The sequence below is a fragment of the Tenrec ecaudatus genome, chromosome 13 (assembly GCF_050624435.1).
Source record: "Tenrec ecaudatus isolate mTenEca1 chromosome 13, mTenEca1.hap1, whole genome shotgun sequence".
Classification (NCBI taxonomy): domain Eukaryota; kingdom Metazoa; phylum Chordata; class Mammalia; order Afrosoricida; family Tenrecidae; genus Tenrec; species Tenrec ecaudatus.
Genome location: NC_134542.1, coordinates 66,299,560 through 66,304,764, shown reverse-complemented (window position 1 = coordinate 66,304,764; position 5,205 = coordinate 66,299,560).

Here is a 5,205-nt window from a genome sequence, read left to right as displayed (position 1 = left end):
GACGATAGCAAAAACATCATTCATGAAGAAAGCAAAAGGCTATTAAAAAAGGGGAAGAAAAAGATCAAAGAGGTTGTCTAAAGAGACTCTGGAACTTGCTCGTCTTAATCATAGAGTAGCCTCGTGGAGATGATTGTAAAACGCTTCTTAATATAATCGAACTGTTGAAGTGTATGAAAAAGTGAAATGTACAAGGGGGTATCTGGTTTAAAAAAATGGATTTTCCCCCAAAGCTATGTATTTAACATTTTTGTTGTTGTTGTTTTTGTTTTGTTTTTACAAAAGAACCTTATCACCTTCAAAGTACTCTCCATTACACTTAATACATTTGTCAAATCTGCGATTCCATTCTTGGACACATTTTTCAAAGTCATCTGTTTGGATAATTGACAGCACCTCCCTCACCTTTTTTTCTTCACCTCTTCTGTATCGTGAAATCACTGTCCTTTAATATCCCTCTGCATTCATGGAAACAAAAAGAAGTTACACAGAATGAGGTCAGGTGAGTCAGGTGCGTGGGGCAAGTGAGGTATACTGTTGTTGTGGGGTTGTTGTTTTTTTGCCAAAAAGTGGCTCACTGAGATGGCTGCTGAGCAGGTGCATTGTCTTGTGGCAAAACCAGTCCCCCATCTGCCATAAACCTGGCCTTTTTTTGCACACACTGGTATGCAGTCTTTTCAGATCCTTTAAAGCAGTGGTTGTCAACCTTCCCAATGCTGTGACCCTTTAATACAGTTCCTCATGTTGTGGTGACCCCCCCCCAACCATAAAATTACTTTAGTTGCTACCTCATAACTGTAATTTTGCTACTGTTGTGAATCAGGCGATCCCTGTGAAAGGGTCTTTGGACCCCTTAAGGGGTTGCGACCCACAAGTTGAGAACCACTACTCTAAATATAAGCTTGATTAAACAGTCTGACCTGGTGGAATGAACTCCAAATGTACTAGCAGTCGACATTTCCATCCGTTCGGGAAGTTGATGGATGTTCAGAATTAGCTTTGTCATAAATTGACATTTCACCTTTCTTGAAACTAGAAAGCCACTCGTACGCTTGAGGTTTCCCATAATGTTGGCCTTGTAAGCTGTGTTCAGCATCACAACACTTGCAGTGGCATTTTTCCCGAGCAGGAAACAAAATTTCACAGCTGCACCCTGTTCTCTTAAATCAGCCATCACAAAAACCAGGTTCAAGTGAGACTGCTTCTACTAAAAAATGCACTATGATCAGAGAGAACCTTCCCAGGCCACCCAACTGGATGCACTGACTCAGAGCAAGATTCTTGATGCTCGCCTAGTGGGGAAAAATGCATACCATGAATGCTCCACTCTGCCTAGTGCAATTCTAGGGTTCCTTTGGTACCCCTTGTGTGTCAATAAAACAAATTTTAAAAAATCATAGAGTAGTTAGGGCAAATGAAAGAAATGACATAAAAGGATGGAACCGAAAATTTCAAAGGCGATTTGAGAAGAAAAAGAAAATATAATGAAATATGCAAAGACCTGGAGTTAGAATATTCAGATGGAAATACACACTTAGGGAAATACATACCTGAAACTGAAAGGACTCAAGGAAGCGTTCAAGCCTCGAGTTACAATATTGCAGTATTCTATGGGCAAAATATTGAATAATCCAGGGAGCCCTAAAAGAAGATCTAAAGCATATAGTCCCTGTACCAGAAAGAACTACTTGACATTCCACCATTTTGGAGGTAGTATATGGTGAAGAACGAACAGTGCTAAAGGAATAAATCCAAGCTGCACCGAGAGCATTCGCTAAAATTCAGGCTTCGGGAATTGAGGGACGATCAATCGAAATGCTCCAACAAGCTGATGAAGCACTGGAAGCATCACTCATCTATGCCAAGAAACTCTGAAGACAGCTGCCTGGTCAACTGACTCAGAGAGCTTCTTATTGGTACCTGTTTCAAAGAAAGGCAACCCACAGAATATCAAATTATAGGGGGAAAATCATTGCCATCGGATGAAAGTAACATTTCTCTGAAGATCATTCAACAGTAGTTTTAGCAGCACGTGGACAGGGAGCAGCCGGAGGTTCAGGTTGGATTCAGAAGAGTACGTAGAACAAGGGATATTGTTGACATCAGTGGATCTGGAGTGAAAGCAGACACTACCAGAACTATGTTTACGTGCGTCTCACTGACCACGGAAAGGCATTTGAGGCTCATAACAAACTATGTTGTGCATCATGTGGGCGATGGACAGCCTTGAGAAGACGAGGGATTCCAGAACCCTTCATCGTGCTGATGGGTCAGGAGGCAGTTGTGTGAACAAAACAAGGTGTCGTTAGTCCGGTTAGACTAGAGAAACAAATACATTGACACTCATATGTGAGAACTTTATATCAAAGAGTAAGTGTATAATAAGAAAACACCCCAGCCAGCCCATCAAGTTCATAAGTCTGATATTAGCCCATATGCCTGAAAGCAGTCTATAACTTCTTCTTCAGACTCACACAACATACGCAGTGATGCCGAATGCAGGAAGATCACAGGCCAGTGGGTGGAAAGTCTTGTGGATCCAGTGGTATTGTAAGCATCTCAGTGCTGGACCTGGGTCTCCACGTGGCTCCTCCAGCTCCAGGGTTATGACTGCCATCAGCATAGTTCCATGTGGCTTGTCAACAGGAATGTGCAGCAGAGAGTGTGTATTCCACCTCCAGGGAGAAAAACAGTAGTTCCCAGAATCCACAGAAGGCCATGCCCACACAGAGGCATGGCTGGCTATGACTGGATTAACAGGTTAGGCTCCACCCTTTGCTCAAGTTCACAGATTATGTACTTGCCACACAAGAGAATACGGTCTGGTTTAAAATCAAGAAAGGTATGTGTCAGGGTCATATCCTCGCGTCATACTTAAGTCAATGTGTATGCTGAGCAAATAATCAGAGGAGCTGGACAACATGAAGAGAACTTGGCATCAGGATTGGAGGAAGCAACAACCTTGCTGACTGAAAGTGAGGAAGACTTGAAGCACTTGCTGATGAAGATCAAGCTTTGCAGTCAATATAGATTGCAATTCAATGTAAGAAAACCAAAATCCTCACAACTGGACCACTGGGTAGCATCTTGATATATGGAGAAAAGATTGAAGTTGTCAGGGATTTTGTCTGGCTTGGATCCACAATCAGTGCTCATGGAAGCAGCAGGCAAGGAATCAAATGACACACCGTACTGGGCAAATCTTCCACACAAGACCTCTTGGAAGTGTTGAAAAATAGATGCAGTTGACTGGTGGTGCTGTGAAGGCTAGTCAGAGTACCTTGGATTACAAAGAGAAAACCAAATCTGGCTCAGAAGAAGAACAGTCGGAATGTCCTTTAGAAGAGACGATGGCGAGCGAGACTTTACCTCCATTCCACTTCAGACGTGTTATCAGGACAGGCCTGGGTAAAGTAGAGGGCCAGTGAAAGAGGATGGCCCTGAACAAGATGGATTGGCAGTGGCTGCCACAGGGGCCTCAAACATACGAACAATTATGCGGATGGTGTCGGACTGGACAGTGTTTCATTCTGTTGTTCATAGAGTTACTATAAGGTGGAGACCACCCCTGGCAGCCTCTAAAACTCTGAGTGAATAGATTGGCCTGTTAAAGCCATCTACTTATTGTTTTTCTTTCATAACTGCACTAGATAACTAAGATAGGGATTACGTCAATATTAGAAGTCGTCTCTAGTCCTGTGTCCATGCTGGTCCTGAGTACATGGGAAGGGGATAACGGTTGTGATTGAAATCCACCCCGGGCTCCACGGGAGAAGCTGAGGCAGTCTGCTTCTGTAAACATTGTCAGCCTTGGGACTCAGAAGAGGGAGTCAACTTTATCTGTCATACAGGGTCCCTATGAGACTGCATCCGCTTCATAGCATTAGGCTTAGTTTTGGTTTGTCCTTCAATATTTAGAAGCCTGGAAAGGTCGGAGTGGACAAACTGTGACCCTTAGCTATTTAAAAGAGCGAGGCAGTCAGTCTGTGACAGGTAGGTTTGTTGTGCCAACATGGCCAATGAACACACGTGAGATTAGTTGAAGGGCGGAGAGATCAATGGCTCTGCCAGCCTCGCCTCCTCTCTTGCTCTTTGGTCATCGGACCAGTGTGCGGCTGCCTTGTTCATTCTGTGCCTCCATCGCAAGCTACAGTATCTATGGTATGCCCACCTGTGGACTGTGTCACTGTAACTTGAGGTTCCTTCAAGACCTGCTTCGCCACGCTACTGGAAGGTACATCTCACGAGCTGGGGACTGTCGGACCCTGTCATCTGGCTGACTGTTGGTGACCTGCTTGCTGTTTGCTGCCTGTGGCAGGATAGCCTCAACTGCTCCACGGAGGACTACCCAGCGGCCCTCAGCACTTGAAGGACTGCAGTGTACTAGCTGTCTCATGGGAGTGAGTTGCACTGAGCCATTTTTAGTGCTTTATAGATTAATTAACTGTTTATTTCTTTTGTATCTATCAATATAAATATATACATAAAGTTATTAGTGTCCTGGCTTTGTTTCTCTAGAGAACCCTGTCTAACCTAACACCCAGTCAATGCCACTGGATCCTTTTACACACATTGCTGATAGGGAAGATAAAACTTCCAGTTGGGCAGCTAGTGATTTCCTGGGTACAGGCATGTTGATATCGAGGGCGGCTAACTTCAAGGCCAGCAGTTCAAAACCACCAGCTGCTCCAAGGGAGAAAGACGGGAGTTACAGCCCATAGGACAGTCTACTTTGTCCGATAGACTGTCTGAGTGAGTCGCCAATTGACTTGATGGCAGTGAGTGTGGTTTGGGTTGGGGCACGGCAAAGTGGGCTCCCGAAACTCTCTGAGCCTGTTTTACCAGAAAAAGCGGAGGTGCATTCGAGAGGTGAATCTCTGGAGGGCGCCGGCAGTCGCGACACAGCAGTGTCTTGAAGCGCAGCGGGGCTCTGCCCTTGCGTGTTTTGGCTCTGGCGGTGGAATTTGTTCGTAAAGAGCGTGGGAAGGGGGCGCGCGGCGCGCAAGCGGGGTGCCAGGGCGGCACGCAGGGCCTGGGCGGCACGCAGGGCCCCGCCTGCGACGGATCGGGACCCGGGACGCCCAGCGGGGGTCCCTGCCCCGGGGCCTCGGCGGCGCAGGCCCGCAGGCCGAGGGTTGGGCCTGGGCGCGGGGCGGTGCCTGCGCTGCCCCTCCCGCCCGGCGGCGCTCTCGTGAGCGGGAGGTG